General features: G+C 43.7%; 1 long non-coding RNA gene across 1 annotated transcript in view; it reads left to right on the plus strand.

Moving 5' to 3' along the window:
- LOC123351283 overlaps nt 1–23,355 on the plus strand; it is a 69,549-nt gene that overhangs the window by 29,900 nt on the left and 16,294 nt on the right. The gene's annotated exons all lie outside the window — the stretch shown is intronic.

Here is a 23,355-nt window from a genome sequence, read left to right on the forward strand (position 1 = left end):
TCTTTCTGATTTTATCTACTAACTTCCTTTCAATAAACACCTGACTGCACACAGCAAGTTTTACATAAACTGTGCTTCTGAGTATGAAATGTCATCTGTCAGTTTGCTTTCAGTTGCTAACATCTCATCATGTACTCTGTACGTTAAATTATGTTCAGTCACGTTAGACAAGAGACCATCTCTCACTCAAATACTTGCACTTACTGGATAATTGAGAGCTGATCCACTAAATGAGCATTTCTAATTACACAGTCTCTAGGTGGTGGTAGTGGTGGTGGGAGGGGAGGGAGAGTTTGCTATCTCCACAGCTCTAATTTTCTGTATGTCATATTTTGTCCCTCATAAATTGAACTGATGAACAAATATTATAATTTTTTTCTTGCAAATTAATCTAGTTGGGGATGAAAATCCAGTTTGCCAGATAATAGCTAAAAATAGAAAATCATGCACCTACAAATTTGCCATTGTTTTATTTATAAGCAGAAATCGTCTTCCATTTTGAAAAAAAAGTGTATCTAGTGCTGGCCAAAAGGTGATAGACTGACAGACTTGATGACTGAAGTCCTTTATATGGAACAGACACATGAATACTCTGACACAGACAAATGCCCAACCAAAATGCACTAAAAAACCTTTGTGCCTCCCCAATTTAGAGGCCACCAGGCACCTGACCAGTTCCCTACTGTCATTTAGAGGAATTTTCTGTCTGCTCTCATCTGAATCAGCTGCCAATGCCCCCTGGGATTAGACAGATATATGGAAATCCAGACCACATCCCCTTCTCTCTCTCTCTGGCCATGTGCCCTATACCAACCATCTGGTAGGGGTACAGGAGAAATAATTCAGGGTACGTCTACACTACGGGATTATTCTGAATTTACATAAACCGGTTTAGCAAAACAGATTGTATAAAATCGAGTGTGCGCGGCCACACTAAACACATTAAATCGGTGGTGTGCGTCCACGGTCCGAGGCTAGCGTCGATTTCTGGATCGTTGCACTGTGGGTAGCTATTCCGTAGCTATCCCATAGTTCCCGCAGCCTCCCCCGCCCCTTGGAATTTCCGGGTTGAGATCCCAGTGCCTGATGAGGCAAAAATCATTGTCGCGGGTGATTCTGGGTAAATGTCGTCAGTCACTCCTTCCTCTGGGAAAGCAACGGCAGACAAGCATTTCGCGCCTTTTTTCCCTGGATTGCCCTGGCAGATGCCATAGCATGGCAATCATGGAGCCTGTTTTGCCTTTTGTTACTATCACCGTATGTGTACTAGATGCCGCTCACAGAGGCGATTCAGCAGCACTACACAGAAGAATGCTTTTGCTTTTGCATGACAGCAGAGATGGTTACTAGCCATACTGTACCATCTACCATACCATAAATTGGTAATAAGATGATCATGGTTACCAATCCTTTTGCACTGTACCTTTTGCTGCTGTCATAAGTGCCCCTGGCTGATCAGCCAGGGGTGCAAAAGTCAAAATTGGGAATGACTCCCTGAATCAATCCCTCCTTTTTGGTATCTAAAAATAGAATCAGTCCTGCCTAGAATATGGGCAAGTGTACTAGAGAACCACTGTATCATAGAACCAGAGAGCACAGCTGCTCTGTGTCAGATCCTGCAGAAATTATGAGCTGTATGCTATTCACAGGGGGTGCTCCTGCAACAACCCCACCTGTTGATTCCGTTCTTCCCCCAGCCTTCCTGGGCTACCATAGCATTGTACCCCGACTTGTGTGATGAAGTAATAAAGAATGCAGGAATAAGACACAGTGACTTGTTAGTGAGAAATGAGTGGAAGGCAGCCTCCAGCTGCTATGATAGTCCAGACAGGACAGTAAGGAGTGTGGAGGAGAGGAGCCCAGCATCCCTCTGCTAGTCCAGGGGCAATTGAATCTTTTCTTTACACATGAAGGGTGGGGGCTGATGGAGCTCAGCCCCCTGTTGCTATGATGATGATGGTTACCAGCCATACTGCACCATCTGCCAGGAAAAACTAGGACCAGGCACCCTTGATTGACCTAACTGATGCTAGTCAGCAGGGTTACCAGTCCTTTTGCACTGCCCCATGTGCCAATAGGCTGATGATGAGGACGGGTACCAGGCATATTGTACCATCAGCCACCCATGGCGGGGCGGGGAGCAAGGATGTTGGTGTTGAGTGCTGCAGCATCGCGTCTATCTGCAGCATTCAGTAAAGATAGGGTGACATGTTAAAGAGTCAAGAGAGGATTGTTTTCCCTTTCTCTTCTGGGGGTGGGTGGGGGGGGTGCGTAAATTGCCGAGCTATGCCCTGACCCACCGCGGACACTGTGTTTGACCCTACAAGCATTTGGAGCTCAGCCAAGAATGCAAATACTTTTCGGAGACTGCAGGAACTGTGGGATAGCTTGAGTCCTCCAGTCCATGAGCGTCCATTTGATTCTTTGGCTTTCCGTTACGCTTGTCACGCAGTAGTGCGCTGAGCCCCTGCTATGGCGTCTGTCTGGAGATTTTTTAAAAATGATTTTGAATTTTGTCTTCTGTAACGGCGCGCTGATAGAACAGATTTGCCTGCCCTTACAGCGATCACATCCGCATGGTCCATGCGGGAGCTCTTTCTTTACTTTGATTTTTAACTGCATCGCCACACGTGCTGATCGGAGCTCCACGCTGGGCAAACAGGAAATATTCAAAAGTTCGCGGGGCTTTTCCTGTCTACCTGGCCACTGCATCCGAGTTCAGATTGCTGTCCAGAGTGGTCAGTGGTGCACTGTGGGATATCGCCCGGAGGCCAATACCGTCGATCTGCAGCCACACTAACCCTAATCCGATATGGTAATACCGATATTAGCGCTACTCCTCTCGTTAGGGAGGAGTACAGAAACCGGTTTAAAGAGCCCTTTATACCGATATAAAGGGCCTCTCAGTGTGGACGGGTGTGGCGTTAAATCGGTTTTACGCTCCTAAAACCGGTTTAAACGCCTAGTGTAGACCAGGCCTCCGTGGTCAGAACTATCACTTGCAGGGCTGCTTTGGAGTGGCACATAAGCCACAGCACACTGAGAAATATCAGCAGTAAAGTCTTTGAGAAGGGTTTGTTAACCAATATTACTTCAATTTCTCAGATGTGTTTCTTTTGTTTTGATTGTTTTTCTGCTTTCATATTATCTTGCTGTAACATCACAGCATACCAGTATAGTAGCTTACATGGATCACACATATTGGAAGCATGTCGTTGATATTCTTGGTGTGCACTATGGACTAAAGTATGGATGATGGTAATATCTCCCTTTTCCTTCCATTCTGAAGGAAGAAAAGATTTCCAGTTGCGGAACCCTGATACTAATCCAGAATTCTTCTTTAGCTCAAAGGTGGCAAGTCACTATATCTCCTTTCCTCGGGCATTATCTGACTTCTAAAATTAATCCTCTTATTTGGCACACAATCATTTTTTGAATTAGTAAAAACCCTATCTGGACCCCCAAGATTTAATTTTGCATGTGTTTTCCTGGGGAAGCTATTTCATTTCATTGAGATAATGCATCACCGAATTATAAGCTCTGTGCAGCTGTCAGTCTTTGCCAAACATTCAGAAACATAAATGAACTCTGACAAGTCATTTATCTGGTAATTCAGTGTCAAAATATAATAATATTTTGCTGGGCTTTGTACATTATCAATTTCAGAGCAGAACTGGAATTAAAATGCAAACTAAAAGCACTTTTTGTGTATCAGAATAAAAATTACTATGGCTAGTGCCCTTCTTACTAATCCTTTAGGTTCACAGTTAGGTAAGAATAAAACTGAGTCGATGAAAACAAATGTTATGTTCATGAAAATAGATATGAAATCCTTGGGAAGGTACAAGAATCTATGGTTATTTAATGGGCTTTGCACCTGTGAAGACCACAAGTATCTCAAGTTTGCCAAGTTCTCTTAAATTCCTGATGAGCATTTATTCACATCAGAAAAAAGCATCACAGAAGAAAATACAATGCACAGCACAACACACAGACAGCTACTGCTTAACAAAGGCCAACCACTGAAACTGCTGCTCCACCCTGAGGGGTTCCTATTTTATCAGCCAAGGTCCCAATCCTGCAAGTTGTGCTAAGACTACAGTGAGGCTCCACAGTGGCATAGATTGCAGAAGGTGGTCCAGAGCACACCTTGAATTTTACTTTTTGTCTTCTATTAATTTATCTAGCCCAGGTTTCTTCAAGTCTTTTACTTATTTCTTAGCCTAATAAACCACACATTCTCCCCTAAGTTAATGCACATTTAAGAAACTTCCATGAGATTTGAGGCTCTTCAAAATTGACAAAGAACATTTATTTAAAATGACAACTGAAGAGTGAGGAATTAGTCTAGCAAATGACAAATCTTACTCATGAATCATACTCTTGCCTTGCTTTCTGTACAGTTTGTGGTAGAATAAATAGCATGGACACAGATTGGTAGAAGTTTTGGTAAATACATTTTTGAAACCAAAACCAAAAAAAAAAATACTGTGACAAAATTCCTCCAGAAGGTTAAATTCGTTCCAACCATGTCTTTTTATTAAAAACAATTAAATGCTCCTAATGTCCTCTCCATCCACTGCTGGGCTGGTCTATTAACTATTCCACTGCTTTGATGTGGTCAAGGCATAACCGTAATCATGACACTTAAGTCTGTTTTAGGTCCTTGTGACAATTTTGAATAGTTGTTCCATAGTATCATATGGCAATGATGTGGAAAAGAGACAGTAAGCTATCTAATCATTTCCTTGCCAGACCATATGTCCCACAGGTTGACTGTGCTTTGTGTGAAGTAGTACTTCCTTTTGTTTATTTTAAACCTGCTCCCTAAACGAATGCTGTTGTTTTTAGAACTAAACCAGAATTCTATGATTTTATGATTCAGAAATACTACCTTCTAGGACAGACTGGCTGTATGGTGTTTGATTCTTTCGTACAACTGTGTAAAGTATAAAGCTCAGCATTTCTCAGCCTAGAGGCAGGTGACATGGATGGATGTGGGATAACAGGCTAGTTCAGTGAAATCACAGGGAAGTGTGGTGGAGAAAATTGCAAGGCCACAGAGCCACATATTACAGTCATGTCACTTAGTCTGCCAGCAAAGACAAGTGTCTCTCTGAAGACCACCCATACTTTCCCTCTTCTGGATTACGCCTATTTGCTAAGTATCCCCCAAAGTGAGTCCAGCTCAGCCTGTGAAATAAAATTGTCCCCATGGCAGAAGATTACCCCTGGGGTGCCTTAAGGTTCCATACTAGGTGCTGTGTTTAATAATCTGGAAAGTGAGGGCATGTGTGTGGAGGGGTGAGTATTGAAGTAACGAAGTTTGCAGATGACAAAAAGGTCTTTAGGTTGGCCAGGAGCAGCAAGGATTGTGATGAATTTCAGAAAGACCTAAACAAGCTAAAACTATATAATGTCAAATGAAGTTCAATGTCAATGCAAAGTAATACATACATTGGAGGAGAGGGAAATGAACTACTTATATATCTTACAGGGTTATCAAATCAGGAAAGGACCTCGGTGTTGACGTGGGTAGTTCAAAAAGGACCTCTACTCAATGTGCAGTTACAGTCAAACAAAAAAGGGAAAATAAGCTGTTAGAATGCATAAGGAAGGGGTTGGTGAATATTAGAATAGGTTGTGGAATCTACATCATTGGAGATTTTTAAAACCAGTTTAGACAAACACCTGTCAGGGATGATCCAGTTAATACTTAGACCTGTCATGAGTGCAGGGGACTGGACTAGAGTACCTCATGAGGTCCATTCCAGTCGTATGATTATAACATCTTACATAAAAATCAATGGTTCTGCCTCATCTGGAAAGCTGTGTGCAGCACTGGGCACTCCATCTCAAAGAAGATACTGCAGAATTTGATGGGATTTGAAGAAGGGTGACCCTGGGCTGAGTACAAACCTTCCCATACATCCTGGATACATATCCAGGCAGTTAGCTCAATCCACCACTGATGCTACCCCTGGCTACACTTATTTCTAGCATGCTAGTTCAAGCCCAGCTCTGTAGTGCAGACATACCCTTTGTGTTAGTTTGTCTTAAAGGGAACAGGATCAGACTTCAACAATGGGAACTACTCACAACCACCTACAATAACTCTTTCCATTTTTGCCTCCACAAGAGCATTTAAAAACTGTCAATAAAGGAATTTTCCCGCATAAAAGTCCATGCAACTAAAGAAAATGGAAGAAGAGAAATTGTTAACATGAAAATTCAACTTAATTATTCCAGTTTCAACTTCTTTTACTTCTTTAGTCCTTTTGTGTGTTTAATAAAAGGTCCAAAAAATTGTTTGTTTGCTTTCTTTAAATGGCAGTTATTACAATGGAAGTAGTCAAAGATGGGTTTATGCATAAGCCCAAGCCCCAACTAATTATGTAATGCTGTAGCACTTAAACAAGGGTAACAGGTACCTTAAACCTGGTTGGAAGTCTAATACCCTTAAATCCAACTGCTCCCAGTGTGGCCTCTGATGTAGCTGGCTACAAAGAAAAGCAGCTCACATGTCTAGGTATATTCTTTGTTTTGCTTCTAAAGCACTCAATTCAACCTTGGGTGACACAAATCAATGTATTTTTCCTCCCTTCCACTTCCCTCCCTTCCACCCAGAAGCATGTACTCGTTCAGTGAGTGGGGCTGGGGTCGGAGGTACAACAAGGGGAGGGGGAGTTGAAGGGAGAGGGAGCAAGGGGGTCAAACCATCAGGATAAAAAAGGCTATAAGTAAAAGAACAAAGAAAGTAAGGAAGAAGATGGAGAGGGGGTTGAAAAGGAGAAACAAGAGAGAGTAGATTGACAGATAGAGAGGAGATGATGACACAGTTGTATCAGGATTTGATGCAGGGCACCATGGGGAAGGGCAGACAATCTAGCCAAATCTATTCCAAAGGGAGACCTCAAACAAAAAATAGTTTAGTGGCTCTGGAGTACATGCACTGTTTAATGGATGGAATGTCAGACACAGGTTATAAGCTTTAATTAAGCTACAGCAACATTAGACACTTCTCAGCACTTCTGACATTCCAACCACAGCTTCTTCGTCATTCTTCACTTGTTCCCATTAGTGCCCTAGGGGCCACATAATTTTGCTGCCTTTTTCCTGGTTTCTCAACACAGTTTACAACATCTCAAAACCCACCTGAGGGTCATCTCACACAATTTAAAAAGTCTCTCCAGTAGCAGACAGTAACACACACAGTACCAGCCAGTACATTGAAATCTTACTATTCTCAGGCATAATCCTCTGTATACTTGAATGGAATAGTTATCTTAGGACATCTCAAAAATAATCAAAACTTTATTGAGACTCATACTGGATCTGCACCAAAGTCAGCATACTAGTCTCACTAGGTCTGCTTTTGAACTTGAAGAGCAGAGGTAATTTAGACACACCGAATGTGGTGAGGAAAATCTTGGAACCCCAAGAGAGAAACTACATTTATCATGCACCTTTGACCACTTCTCCCATACTCTTATCTGCTAATACATCCCCACAGGGGCTAAATTCTATCATTGTTCCAAGCTTATAAATAACTTATAGATACATGCCAACAACAGCCTACCTCAAAAAAATGTTTGTTTCTCTAAAATGTGGAAAATCCCTCCAAAATTACAACTGCTAAATATGAGCAGTGCAAAGTTGCAGTTCTTTGACAGCTTTAAGGACTAATAATTTGCACAGCTTTTCTGTCAGAAATAGAGTATTTTATTTTATAGGAAGGCTATCAATTTTCCCGTTGTAAAGGGATACAGTACATTGGGACCAATCCTCTGAACTTTTTTTTTTCTTGTGGCAATACTCATGTAATAACTATGCACACAAGTAAAGATTTGAACGATCAGTGCTTCATTTCTAACTCTGGTAGATGGTGAGAAACTTAAACCTTAAAATTCTTCTTTCCCTCTGAGTTGTGTATATTTAGACCAATGGCAACAAAGGCACCTGAATTTACAGTACAGACCACTGAGCTTTCCACTATCCGATGGATATTTGGCACATATCCACAGAAATGACAGTGATATGGTGCTATGGGCATCCACTAGATATGCACATTGCACCGCAGCAGCAGCTTTGCTCAAGACTGTATCCCTTGATCTGAAGAGAGACTACTACCAGTTTAGTGGTGTGTTAAGGGTTAAAAGCAGACCAGTCAAATTGGGGAGAGAATAGAAGAGAACAACAAAGAATGAAAACTTCGGAGAACAAAACAGAAATGGTTAAGTGAACTGGACAAACAGAGGCTGATTTTAATCTCCCTTAAAGTCCAAAGCCATGGTAAGCAAGATCAGAATCAGAACTGTAGAAGTGGGACTACAGAAAACTGAGGGGAGATGTAGATAATTATCTACAGATAAGCAATTAAAGAGTAAAATCAAAGAAGACAGAACAAGAAATAATGTTTTTCAGTTGTAGAAGTGAAAATTTATGTTGATTAGTAAAACCTTTAGAACTGGCAAGAATGGTTACACAAAGGAGCAACCTGCCCTGTGAGGTTGTAGGTCTGCAGATTTGGAGATATTTAAAGCTAAACTTGACACTGATCCATCATGGCTAATTAAATGAATTCTGGTGTGGAGATAGACTATATTATCCAATACAAACCACCTTCATGCCCAAATGATTCTCCGATTCTAACTCCTGAAGTGTCACAAGTACAGAATATAATAATTTTGTGATACCTGAATAGATAACTTATGTCCCTCTCTACGTATTCAGACACTATACTGTAGAATATTAGCATATTCTATGTTTAACAGAAAGTCAATCTGAAATAAGAACAGAGTTTAAATTTTACTGTGAAAAATCTTTCTTCACTTCTTTGGTGCTGACGTAAAGGGGTTCAATACCATTTCTCTTGTGTATATCAGGCAAGTACAGTATAAAAGCAATCTATAATTTATGTAAAGTAAAATGGTAAAAGATACTGACAGTTCTAGTGTGTTCTTTGTAATATTCTTTTTGATTTCTCTTCCACTCTGAACTTTTCTCTCTCTCTCTCTCTCTCTCTCTCTCTCTCTCTCTCTCTCTCTCTCACACACACACACACACGCACACACTTTTCATTTACTACTCATACTTAGTCCTCACTACTCAACACAGGTATGACAGAAAATGTATCCAAAAGTTATCCTTAATGCTCTTTCTGTGGGATGATGAAGAAGAATATATGAAGAAAAAAAACCCCATTTACTTACTGTTCTTCAAAAACTGGCATTGCCATATATATACACATTGTGATACAGCATGGCCAGAAAGCAGCAGGAGAGGGTTAGAAGGGAGCCTTATTCCCTGTAGAGGGAAGAAAGTTTGCTATAGATTAATTAGAGCACCTGAAACCAGTCACCTGATTAAAAAAAAAAAACAACAACCCTGCTTCAATCAGACAGGGGATGGAGTTGAAGCAGAGTGGATTGGTGTTGGAGCAGAGGGCAGTTTGGAGAGAAACAGAGGAAAGTTTAGAGAAGTGCTGCAGTGGGCTAAGAAGACCAAGACCCTAGGTAAAGGGACACCTGGCTTGTGCAGAGGGAGGGTAGGAAGCCCCCACAAGCTGAAGAGCAGGAGAGGGAAGTAGCCCAGGGAAGGAACTGCTAGTTCAAGTGGTTTACCGCTATCCCTAGGGCCCTTGGGCTGGGACCCAGAGTAGAGGGCAAGCCTGGGTCCCTCCCTCTCCACTCAACTACCCCACTAGTGTCCTAAAGGAGGAAATATCCCAGTTCAGGGGCAAGAAATGGCACCCTGACCCCCCCCCACACACCTCCTCCCAAGAAAAGAAGGCGTGAGACCCATCATAGTAGTGCTGGCAAGTTGCCACAATATCTATGCGCGCACACACACACACACACACACACACAACTGTAACTTTGCTTTAATTCTCAAACCATGGTAATATTTTTCATTTCAGGCCTCAGGGGTACATTTCCAATTATAGTTATTCTCAAACCATGCTACTGCCTCTCTCCTTTTAAGTCTGAAGGGTACATTTTCAAAGCAGTAAGTAGGAGACATGCTCATAAATCCCATTATTTGTTATCCTGACTGATATACATACACAATGGTGATGCACATTATATACTAGGCCAACCAAAGAAAACTTGGGAGGTTGCATGCTACTGACCTGCAGCTGCCAGAAGGAATTGTTTTCATAGGAATATAAGGAAGCAGTAAATAGTATCTGCCCTTTCAGAATTTCTCTCAGGGACCATAACTTTGAAGCTGCCCCTTTGAACTCTGGGCTGTATTCAATTCACACATACACACAGACACAAAAAAAATGGGTAGGGGGAGGGAGGAAGGAGGCCACAAGAGAAATTACTTGAAAGGTTATGGATTGCCTGAGTGTAAGTGTCATGATGCAAAGCTAAGTGGACCTCTGCCCCCTTCCTGATCTCGGAGTGTACCCCTCATCCCAAGGTCTTAGGTTTCCTGCCATTACCTATCTCAGGGTATAATTTCATGGTTTCTCACTCCTAGACCAGGCCTTGAGCTGCAGTACATTGTGTCTCAACTGTGGTCACTTAGCAAGGCAGACTGAGTTCCCTCCAGTAGTCTGTGACCTGTGGTATACAGTGATCAGAGAGACTTCTTAAACCACAAGTACTCCCTGTATGCACTAGGAACAAAATATAAGAGAAGAAAAGGATTGAAAAACAAACAACCAGGCTACACACGTTTCTTGCGTAAAGGTTTACCAATCCATAATGGTAATCTAGATAGGCTTAACTTCTTCAGACACCCCAGGCCTGCCTCTCAGGCCTGGAGTTCACTTAAAAGTTAAGCTTACATAGCAATGGAGCTCAGGGATGTGAAAAAATCATATCCCTGAGTTCCATAGCTATGCCAACCTAACCTCTGAAGTAGATGCAGTTAGGTCAATGGAATCATTCTTCCATTGACCTAGCCAATGTTGCTCAGGAAAGTGGAATTCCTACAGCAATGGAAGAACCTATTCTTTTGCTGTAGGAATGGTCTATACTATGGCAGTACAAGGGCATAGCAATGGCACTATAGCGTAGACATGCTTTAGTCTAGTTCACCCATACAACTACTGCCCCTCTCTTGAGAGCAGTGGCGGATTAGCCACTGGGCCAAGGGGGCCTGTGCCCGGGGGCCCCCACCAATTAGGCAACCAGTAATTTTTTATTTCTAGTTTGCCGTCACTACTGCATGAAGCTGCAGCCATTAACATCTCCAAAGAAACCCATGTCAATATGGGAATAGGGAATTGTGGTAACATACCTTAGCCATGCCACCGTGTATTATACCACAACTAACAATTCACTATCCTAAAAAGGCTTTTTACAGACTCAGTGTGCAGTTAACTCTTAATTCTGCTTCTTAATTTAGGATCAGATTTTGCCCAGCCTTAGCCAAAGGGGGGCTGCCCACAATAGGAGGGACCTGCAAAGGCAGATCCTGCTAACCATCCCAAAGTGGAGAAGAAAGTAGTTCAGTGCCACTCTCCGTTGCACTGACCAGCAGAGCTCGCAAGCTGCAGAGGGGAGCGTACACTTCATTCAGTGAATATGCTGCATCTGCTTTCCATATAATGCTTTTCTATAAAGCTTCCTTTAGCTTATACTGTAGCCATGCAGCTTCCCACTATCCCCAAAACAGGGCATACCAAGGCACACACCTGCTCATACTAGAGCCAGGCAGAAAGTGGTAAGATTTTTCAATGAATACATTTTTGCTGGAAAGATGTCCATTTTCACAAAATAATTGAAAGCCAAAAATTCTTAGTTTTCAAATAGCACATATTTCTCAGGTTTTGGTCATTTTAGGTTTTTGAACACCACAAAAACTGATTAGCTTTTCATAAAAAATTAAAAATAAATGAAAATTCAGGGAAAAATGAACATTTCCCGAAAAAGGCTATTTTCCATCAAGAATCTTTTTTGCCTATACACAGTTAACTCACTGTAACACTATTATTTTATTATTTAACTAGTATTGTAGTTGCATCTAGAGGCCCTATTAATTCTATTATTAATGAGAATAGCACCGGGAAGTGCTATCAGGGTCCCATTGTGCTAGATGCTGTTGTGATATATGTGGCACTAATATATAATAATGTTCTGAACACTATTTGTGATCTGGGCAGTGAGGTAAAGTTATTGTATACTAGGTTATAAGATTTTCCTGCATGATTATATTGATCTAGCTTAATAGGATGTTGTGAGGAAAACAGACAATAGCCATAGCTAAGCAAACACCCAGCATATGAATATAAATCAACATAGGTTTATGGAAAACAGTTTCAAACTAATTTGATTTTTTTATGAGATTACGTGTTTTGGTGGATAAAAATAATAGTGCTGACACAATAAACATGAACTTCTGTAAAGCGTTTGATTTTGTACCACATTTTGATTAAAAAAACTAGAACAATATAAAAATAATGGCACATACTACATATTAAATGGATTAAAAACAGAAAGTGATAGGTCTCAAAATGTAACTGGGGGATCATCGTTGAGTGTGTGTGCTTCTAGTGGAGTCCCACAGGTCTCAGTCCCCTGCCCTACGCTATTTAACATCTTTACCAATGGAAGAAAACAAAAATCATCACTGATAAAGTTCCCAAATAACACACAAATTGGGGGAGTGTAAAATAATGAAGAGGATAGATTCCGAGTTGATCGCTTGGTAAAATGGGCACACACAAACAATATGTGTTTTAATAGAGCTAAGCGTACATATATACATCTCGGAACAAAGAATGTAGGCCATACTTACAGAATGGAGGACTCTGTCCTGGCAATAAATGACTTTCAAAACATATTTGGGGGTCATGGTGGCCAACTAGCTGAACGTGAGCTCCCACTGCAATGCTGTAGCCAAAAGAGATAAGGCGATCATTGGATGCAAAGATGGGGGAAATCTTGAATAGGAGTAGAGAGATTATTTTACCTTGGTATTTGGCACTGGAGTGATTGCTGCTGGAATACTGTGTCCAGGTATGGTGCCCACAATTCAAGAAGAAGATTGATAACTTGGAGAAGGTTCAGCAAAGATCCATAGGAAGAATTAAAGGATTGGAAGACATGCCATATAGTGGTAAGCCCAAAGAGTTCAATCTATTTAGTTTACCAAAGAGGAGGTTAAGGGGTGACTTGATTACAGTTTATAACTATCTACAGGGAGCAGATATTTAATAATGGGCTCTTAAGTCTAGTGGAGAAAGGCATAACAGTATTCAATGGTTGGAAGTCAAAATGAGATGAATTCAGATTGCAAATAAGGCATAATTTTTTAATGGTGAGAGTAATTAGTCAGTGGGACACTTTACTTGAGTCATGATGGATTCTCCACCACTGACAATTTTTAAATCAAGATTGGATGTTTCTAACAGACCTGCTCTAGGTATTATTTGGGGAAGTTCTGTGGCCTGAGGTCAGACTAGATGATCACAATGGTGCCTTCTGGCCTTGGAATCTATGAATCACTGGGAGGCAGTGATAAGAAAATGGGAGAAGCTATTCACTTAGAGCAGTCTATATCTTGTCTCCAACAAAGACACAAGCCTTCTTTTGCCAGAGAGCAAGAGGACACTAAACAGCCCTTATCAGTATAGGAAAGGGGATGAGGTGGGGGAGTCTTTTTCAAAAGGAACACTTTTGGACAGAGATAAATTCTGCTCATGGTGTCTAAAAAGTTGGGCTTTCCCCATATCCAGGGAATAGGGAGAAGCAGTCTTGCATGTTGGCTGGTTTATTGTTTTAAGATCTCTTTTATCAAACATTTTTTGTTCTGAATCCTACTTTGATGCAAGAAAGCTGTTTGGTTACTGGGTACCACTCCCATTGCTCCCAGAAGGAACAGAACTGAGGTACTGAAGTTTACTTCCACAGTCCTGCATTATCATTGCTGATCACAAGGGACCTCAAGTCAAGGCCCGGTCTGAGCAAGTGGAGGTGTAATTTCTGGCTCAGGTAGCTGTACACATTCTAGCTTTAATTCAGCTAAGACACTAAAAATAGCAGTATAGCTATGGTGGCTCTAATTAGCTGACTAAGTATACTTGTATCTCAGACAGGATTTTACGCTGGTGGCTAGCCTGCCCCATAGCCGCTGATGCTACATCTAGCAATACTTATTTTTAGCATGCTGGCTTAATCAGTGCTAGTGTGTTACACCTTGAGCTGTACCGTAGATGGACCTGGTGAGTTGAAGACTTGTGCTTCCACCCCAAGACACAGATGATGGCTTGACACCTGAGAAGGGTGAACTTGAAGCGATCAGGAGGGGGTCAGAAGTACATTTATGCCAGCAGCAGAGACAGCTAAAATCCACCACTTCACTGCTGCACTGCAGAATTGAGAAGTGATAATTCTCTGTAATATTCTTATGAAGCCTATGTGTGTCTCAGTTTCCTCTGTACTTTGCATTGCAGTGGAGGGGAAAGGGCTAAGTCTGCTCTTGGGGAGCAGCACAGGACAAGAGGTGTGGGTGTTGTTTTGCTGGCTGGACCACAATGAATAGACCACCCGTGTCCTGGTCAACTGACAGTCGAAGCTGTGAAGTAATCAAAACAAATAGTTCAAGCTTTCAATGCTGAGATTTGTGTGTGGAAATAATGGATTGAAAAGATTGAAAATTAAGACCTCCCCAAACAGATAAGCTCTTTGCAAAAATAAAGTTATAAATGTGTTGCTTGGAGAAACATGATTCAAAGAACTCAGTATATATATATAAAAAACATCACAGGCATTACTCATGCCGGCAGTCCATTACCAAGAAAGAAAGACACAGTCATCCACTTTAGGAAGCTAATACAACTTTGTTTCTAATGGATGAAAACCCCTATGAACTTTGTCCTAGTATATCATTCTCTTCAGAGAAATCTTTCCAGCTTAATATAGAAGTTGTCCCTTTGGGTTTACATGAAAGCTGATGGTGCAGAAGACAAATCTTATATTGTTCCTCTCTGCATTCCATTTTGTTGGTAGAAAAAAATGGATTGAAAACAGTGGGGTATTCTATCTTCCTTCCTGCTACTCAAATTAATCAATCTGAATAAAATACAAAATTGTGTAGAAAGAGCCTAAGTTACAAGAGTTCTGATAATAAACCTGAAGATCAATAGCTGCTCACAGTTAAACTATTAAGTAGGGCACAGAAAATATTAACAATGGGTGTAGCTTTTATTTATTTAATAAACTCTCTCAGCGATGCTGAAAAGATTCAGCAGGCAGGTGTTTGATACTTCCACCTCTCAGAATGGAAAGGAAAAATATTTGGCATAGAACTTCCTTTCTCCAGGTAAAGAACAAGTTTAGGAATAAACGTGGAAAGCTTAACATTAGTGCACAAGAGTAAACTATTTCTGTATCTATACTTTCCATTCATCTGCCTTAGGTACTTATACCTTAACATAGCACCTGAATGCCTCACACTCTTTAATGTAATGTGATGGGGAAACTAAGGTGTAAAGAGGCTTTAGGGTAACTGAGAATCAGGCCCACTCCAATTAAAATAGCATATGAGAAGTTCAGTGCTAGGCAGAAGTTCCTCCTCTCCACCCCCACCAGAGTCCTTCCCCTTTTCCCACTAAGCTCATCCAAAGCAGAACTACTAAAACAGCTTCTACACTGAACTAGGTTTTACAGTGTCCGCTGTTCTTTTCATCTTGGTATATGTCTACACTAGGAACAAATGTCACCTTTACTATGTAATTGTTAATATATTGAAAAATTCTATGGTAGACAGGGCACAGTGTAGTTTTATCTTAATTTAGCTCATCCCTTTTTAACCCCTAGTACAGACAAGTCATTAGAGGGAGGCTGCCTGGGAACAATTAGAAAAAATGACCCCACTACTGCTACAGAATGAAGAGAGTTTCATCTCATCCTAATCCTGGAACATAGGCCTCTAGCTGTAAACCCGGATGCAGGAGGATGGATTTATTGACAAGCACCATGCAGATTTCTTTAGCCCAGTGGTTCTCAACCTGTAGCCCACAGGCGGCTCAATAAGCACAGAGGTATGGCCCATGTGACATCCTCAGGGCCATACAGCTAGTATCGGATGCAGCACACAATGGTAAATAGGTTGAGAAGCACTGCCTTGGACCACTTCCTTTCTCTCCCCCCCACCCCTGCACCAGAGAACTACTTGCAAATTCGCTACAGCAATTAAAAATAACTTTTTTTTTAAAGAAGAGTTCCCTTTAAAAAAAAGTTTAAAATATGAAGTGTAATATTTTTAAAGAACTTCCTTAAAATACTGCACTTTGAAGGACATGAAAAAGGTACTTCAAACTTTAACTGTTTTTCTAACCTTGCCCTTGTGAATCTCAGCACAAGGCCAGCAGCTGAAATGTACAGTGAGGGTTCTCGGTCTCAGAGACCAGCTGCTGCCAGTGACATTTCTGACTATTGCCCCAGAAACAGAGGGCATGGGCTGATAAAGAAAATGGACACGAAAAAAATGTTTTGTTGGTTTAAGAAAAACTCTTGATTTTACACCTCTGCAACATCTCTATCCAGGAAAAATCAATTTAACAGTCAGCTTTCAACTGCAGGATTCTGGTTTTCACTTTACTTCTATTTCTGCTAGCCTGGAAGGTCATTCTTCCACCCTTAACCACCTACATTAGAGAGAGGACAAATTGGCTAACTAATTATCACCTCTTCAACCTATGCCAGACAACCACACTGTAGGCATCTATATCATTCACCCTGCAACCTTCTTCTAGATCATTTAATGTTTATTCAATGTTCCTATAGAAAAAAGAATCAGATGAAGAACAATACTGAAGAAAAGCCAAATGATGATCATCTATAAACTGCACATATTTGTGAAATATTTTATTACATTTTTATACCCAGAAGTATACTATGCACTGGACAATGGGCCAAGAGGACTCAATTAGGAGAATTGTTGCAGACTGTACTGGAAGAATCAGACTCCTTGACAGACCCAATGTGCATTAAACACACGGTGGACCACAACTGAGCATAACACTATACTTAATTAAACAAACAAGTGTTCTGACAAAGTGTTAAAAGCAAGTTGGATTCTTTTCATCAAAAGCATAGTGTAGGTACAATGTAGATAATTTTGTCCATCTTCCAGATGGTGTTCTGTGCAGAGATTCACTCACCTCACAGGCGGCTCCTTGTAGCTACATCTGGGAATTAACTCTTGCCCTGTCTGGCACCCCCTTCCATTGGTTGATTGAACTGTGGCCCCACCACTCCCTGTTACTCAGGGTGCTCCCCATTCATGACTTGGACCTCTGGCCAGGTCACTATATAGTTCCCATTCCTTCTGGCATAACAAGGTTCCACCACTCATCAAGCCCTCAGATCGCTACCCCTTCCTGCTTCTCCACGTGGGCACCAATGATACTGCCAAGAATGACCTTGAGCGGATCACTGCAGACTACGTGGCTCTGGGAAGAAGGATAAAGGAGTTTGAGGCGCAAGTGGTGTTCTCGTCTATCCTCCCTGTGGCAGGAAAAGGCCAGGGTAGAGACCGTCGAATCGTGGAAATCAACGAATGGCTACACAGATGGTGTCGGAGGGAAGGGTTTGGATTCTTTGACCATGGGATTGTCTTCCAAGAAGAAGGATTGCTAGGCAGAGACGGGCTCCACCTCACGAAGAGAGGGAAGAGCATCTTTGCAAGCAGGCTGGCTAACCTAGTGAGGAGGGCTTTAAAGTAGGTTCACCAGGAGAAGGAGACCAAAGCCCCGAGGTAAGTGGGGAAGTGGGATATCGGGAAAAAGCACAAGTAGGTGAGTGCAAGAGGGGAGGGCTCCAGCCCCATACTGGGACACCAGGACGATCAGTGAGTTATCTTACATGCCTATACACAAATGCAAGAAGCCCGGGGAACAAGCAGGGAGAACTAGAAGTCCTGGCACAGTCAAGGAATTATGATGTAATTGGAATAACAGAGACTTGGTGGGATAACTCACATGATTGGAGTACTGTCATGGATGGATATAAACTGTTCAGGAAGGATAGGCAGGGCAGAAAGGTGGGGGAGTTGTGTTGTATGTAAGAGAGCAGTATGACTGCTCAGAGCTCCAGTATGAAACTGCAGAAAAAACTGAGAGTCTCTGGATTAAATTTAGAAGTATGAACAACAAGGGTGATGTCGTGGTGGGAGTCTGCTACAGACCACCAGACCAGGGGGATGAGGTGGACGAGGCTTTCTTCCAGCAACTAACAGAAGTTGCTAGATCACAGGCCCTGGTTCTCATGGGTGACTTTAATCACCCCGATATCTGCTGGGAGAGCAATACAGCAGTGCACAGACAATCCAGGAAGTTTCTGCAAAGTGTAGGGGACAATTTCCTGGTGCAAGTGCTGGAGGAACCAACTAGGGGAAAAGCTTTTCTTAACCTGCTGCTCACAAACAGGGAAGAAATAGTAGAGGAAGCAATAGTGGATGGGAACCTGGGAGGCAGTGACCATGAGATGGTTGAGTTCAGGATCCTGATACAAGGAAGAAAGGAGAGCAGTAGAACAGAGACCCTGGACTTCAGAAAAGCAGACTTCGACTCCCTCAGGGAACTGACGGGCAAGGTCCCCTGGGAGAATAACATGACGGGGAAAGGAGTCAAGGAAAGCTGGCTGTATTTTAAAGAATCCTTATTGAGGTTGCAGGAACAAACCATCCCGATGTGTAGGAAGAAAAGTAAATATGGCAGGCGACCAGCTTGGCTTAACAGTGAAATCCTTGCTCGTCTTAAACACAAAAAAACAGTTTACAAGAAGTGGAAATTGGACAAATAACCAGGGAGGAGTATAAAAGTATTGCTCAGGCATGCAGGAGTGAAATTAGGAAGGCCAAATCACACTTGGAGTTGCAGCTAGCCGGAGATGTTAGGAGTAACAAGAAGGGTTTCTTCACGTATGTTAGCAACAAGAAGAAAGTCAAGGAAAGTGTGGGCCCCTTGCTGAATGAGGGAGGGAGGGAACCTAGTGACAGAGGATGTGGAGAAAGCTAGTGTACTCAATGCTTTTTTTGCCTCTGTCTTCACAGAGAAGGTCAGCTCCCAGACAGCTGCACTCTGCAGCATGGTATGGGGAGGAGGTGACCAGCTCTCTGTGGAGAAAGAAGTAGTTTGGGACTATTTAGAAAAGCTGGACGAGCACAAATCCATGGGACCGGATGCACTGCATCCAAGGGTACTAAAGGAGTTGGCCGATGAGATTGCAGAGCCATTGGCCATTATCTTTGAAAAATCATGGCGATCGGGGGAGGTCCCGAATGACTGGAAAAAAGCTAATGTAGTGCCCATCTTTAAAAAAGGGAAGAAGGAAGATCCAGGGAACTACAGGCCAGTCAGTCTCACCTCGGTCCCTGGAAAAATCATGGAACAGGTCCTCAAGGAATCAATTCTGAACCACTTAAAGGAGGGGTGTAGTGAGGCGGCCTGGCTCCCGGCCGCACCCGAGAGGGAGGAGCCAGAACAGCCGCCACAGTGGGCGGAGCCACTGCCGCCTGTCCCCCGCCCCCCAGAAGTCAAGGGGCGGGACAGGAAGTATAAAAGCCCCGGCCCAGCGCTCAGTTGCAGCCCGGCGGCCGGAGAGGACAGACGCTCCTGACCGAGCTCCTGCTGAACCAAGCCTGCCCCAAGCCTGGTACCCTGAAGAAGACTGGCTGAGCCTTCCCCGAGCCCGGTACCCTGAGGAGGACTGGCCGAGACTTCCCTGAGCCCGGTACCCTGAGGAGAACTGGCCGAGCCTGCCCCGAGCCTGGTATCCAGAGGAGCTGCCCGAGCGTCCCCCCGACCCGTGTCCTGAGGAGCAGCCCGACCTAGCCAGCCCTCAGCACGACGAGGAGCCCATGGTATGGGACCCCGCTGCGGACACCAGCGATGAGCAGGTGCCCATGGAGGGGGAGATGGGAAGTCTGGCTACTGCAGATTTTGAGCCGATGTCAGTGTGTTGCGGTCAGGACCCCACCGACACAGCAGCAGACTAACTGCTGCTGTTAGGGCCCCGGGGTGGAACACAGTGGAGTGGGTGGGCCTGTGTCCCCCCCTGCCACCCCCTCACGGGTGGCAGTCTCCCTCTCACATCAGAGCTCAGACCCAGAAGTCTGGACTCACCTATTGTTGCTGCTCAGCTCCTGCTTCAAGGACCTGGGCCCTGAACTACCGTATTATTGCTGCTCAGCTCCTGCTTAAGGATCTGAGCCCCTTGAACTATTGTTGTTTGCTCAGCTCCTGCTTAAGGATCTGAGCCCCTTGAACTATTGTTGTTTGCTCAGCTCCTGCTTAAGGATCTGAGCCCCTTGAACTATTGTTGTTTGCTCAGCTCCTGCTTAAGGATCTGAGCCCCTTGAACTACTGCTTATTGCCCCACCCTGACTAGGGCTAGGGCTTTACTGACTCTGTGTGCTCAGCCCCTGCCTGAGGGTCTGAGCCTAGAACTGCTGTTTGCTACCCCGCCCTGACTGAGGGATTGGGTTTCGTTGACTGTTTATTTCTGCTCAGTCCTGCCTGAGGGTCTGAGCCCTTGGACCTTTGGAGACTGAACTGCTGATTTAGGCCGTGTAGTGACGCGGCCTGGCTCCCGGCCGCACCCGAGAGGGCCGAGCCCCCACACCGGACTCTTACAAGGGGAAAGTGATCACGAACAGTCAGCATGGATTCACCAAGGGCAAATCATGCCTGACTAACCTAATTGCCTTCTATGATGAGATAACCAGCTCTGTGGATGAGGGGAAAGCAGTGGATGTGCTATTACTGGACTTTAGCAAAGCTTTTGATACAGTCTCCCACAGTATTCTTGCCAGCAAGTTAAAGAAGTATGGGCTGGATGAATGGACGGTAAGGTTGATAGAAAACTGGCTAGATGGTCGGGCTCAACGGGTAGTGATCAATGGTTCCATGTCTAGTTGGCAGCCAGTATCAAGTGGAGTGCCCCAAGGGTTGGTGCTGGGGCTGGTTTTGTTCAATATCTTCATTAACAATCTGGAGGATGGTGTGGACTGCACCCTTAGCAAGTTTGCAGATGACACTAAACTAGGAGGAGTGGTTGATACGCTGGAGGGTAGGGATAGGATACAGAGGGACCTAGACAAATTAGAGGACTGGGCCAAAATAAATATGATGAGGTTCAACAAGGACAAGTGCAGAGTCCTGCATTTAGGACGGAAGAATCCCATGCACTGCTATAGACTAGGGACCGAATGGCTTGGCAGCAGTTCTGCAGAAAGGGACCTAGGGGTTACAGTGGACGAAAAGTTGAATATGAGTCAACAGTGTGCCCTTGTTGCCAAGAAGGCTAATGACATTTTGGGTTATATAAGTAGGGGCATTTCCAGCAGATCGAGGGATGTGATCATTCCCCTCTATTCAGCACTGGTGAGGCCTCATTTGGAGTACTGTGTCCAGTTTTGGGCCCCACACTACAAGAAGGATGTGGATAAATTGGAGAGAGTCCAGCGGAGGGCAACAAAAATGATTAGGGGGCTGGAGCACATGACTTACGAGGAGAGGCTGAGGGAACTGAGATTGTTTAGCCTGCAGAAGAGAAGAATGAGGGGGGATTTGATAGCTGCTTTCAACTACCTGAAAGGGGGTTCCAAAGAGGATGGATCTAGACTGTTCTCAGTGGTAGAAGATGACAGAACAAGGAGTAATGGTCTCAAGTTGCAGAGGGGGAAGTTTAGGTTAGACATTAGGAAAAACTTTTTCACTAGTAGGGTGGTAAAGCCCTGGAATGGGTTACCTAGGGAGGTGGTGGAATCTCCTTCCTTAGAGGTTTTTAAGGTCAGGCTTGACAAAGCCCTGGCTGGGATGATTTACTTGGGTTTGATCCTGCTTTGAGCAGGGAGTTGGACTATATGACCTCCTGAGGTCCCTTCCAACCCTGAGATTCTATGATTCTATGATTCACTGTCTCAGAAAGTCTTCTGTTCCAATTCTCCAGGTCCTGTGCCATTTTCCCAATGGCTAGTAGGAAAAACGGAGCCCACCCACTATTCTGGGTACCAGCCCAGGAACCCTAAGACTAGCAACCTAGGTCTGCTTAGTCCCAGATCGTGTTGTTGTCTCCTTGAGCTCCTTCCTACCCCACCTCTCCATTGCCTTGCCTCTCTCTGGGTTTACCCCCAGAGCTTGCACTGCTCCCCATAGCTACTTCACCTCTCTAGGCCTCTTATTAGACTGCCTAGTCCAGAGCAGGATTCCAGGGTTTACTCTCCCCTTGGATCTCCTCTTTGTTCCTGATCAACTCCCTTGCCTTCTAGGGAATGACTGCAGACCTCCTCCCTGCAATCTCTTCATGATCTCGCTTCCTGGCATGTAATCCTGTCCCAGCTCTGCCCCCAGATGGCCTTCATCTGCCATTAGGCCTTATTAAGCCCTGCTTGCCCTCAAAGTGCAGTATCTAAGGTTAATTGGCCCCTGGTAGCCCACATTAATCTGTTCAGGGCTTGTGTGGGAGTGACACTAAAGTAGTGGGAATTCTGTAAATATTTAGTATGAATACTGTGTGTGTGTACCTCAGTTTACTTTATATCCTGCATGGATAACTAGGTGGTGAGGAAAGGCTGTTTATTCTTGGGCAGACTATGACAAAAGTGTGAATGGTACATAGATGTTTCAGGTTTGGGCCCAGGTCAATGGTCGGGTCTACAGAGACAAGGCAAATCCAATCGTGGAATGTTTGCTACTTAGGAACTAACAATGATGGAGTGTCCACCCTTCCTCCACAGCAAGTCAGCCATGCTGGACCAACTGGAAACAAAGTACTGAGGAGGGTCCAGGTGGGATGGGCCCAGAAATTTGGACAGAGCGACTCGGGCGGGGGGGAGACAAAGCTGGAGCCAAGGAGGAACATTGCTTGAATGGGAATGACTGAAAAGGGCCATGCTGAAGCTCTTTTCTCGATGCTAGTCAAGGACTTTCTATACTGTGTTCCAGCCGACTAATAAACCCTTCTGTTTTGACTTTGCTGTGTGACGGTTCTTGTAGATGCTGTTGAAGATGCATTGCTCCCTAAAATTGTACAAGTCTCCCTCAGGGATATGCCTCAGTGTAACTCACTGAACTGAGATCATGGTGTGAAGCAGGAATGCTGAAGGACCAGAAGTCCAGCCTAAGGAGACAGTGAAGCCCTGGAACTTACTGCCAAGAAAGATAAACCACTCGGGGGTCTGACTCACTGAAGAGGTCCCCCCAGAGGCTGTTTCAAAGCTGGGCTCAGAGCAACAATCCTGTGGCTCTGTGAGACACCCCAGCACATGTCTACACTAGACATGCCAAACCCATGAAAAAATGCAGAAATTGGGCTTCTTTTTGGCTTAATTGGCTTGTGAGTTGCTTGTTGGCAAGCTTTTGGCTTGTAGCTTGTTTGGCTTTTAGCTTGT

This window comes from Mauremys mutica, chromosome 1 (assembly GCF_020497125.1).
Source record: "Mauremys mutica isolate MM-2020 ecotype Southern chromosome 1, ASM2049712v1, whole genome shotgun sequence".
NCBI lineage: Eukaryota > Metazoa > Chordata > Testudines > Geoemydidae > Mauremys > Mauremys mutica.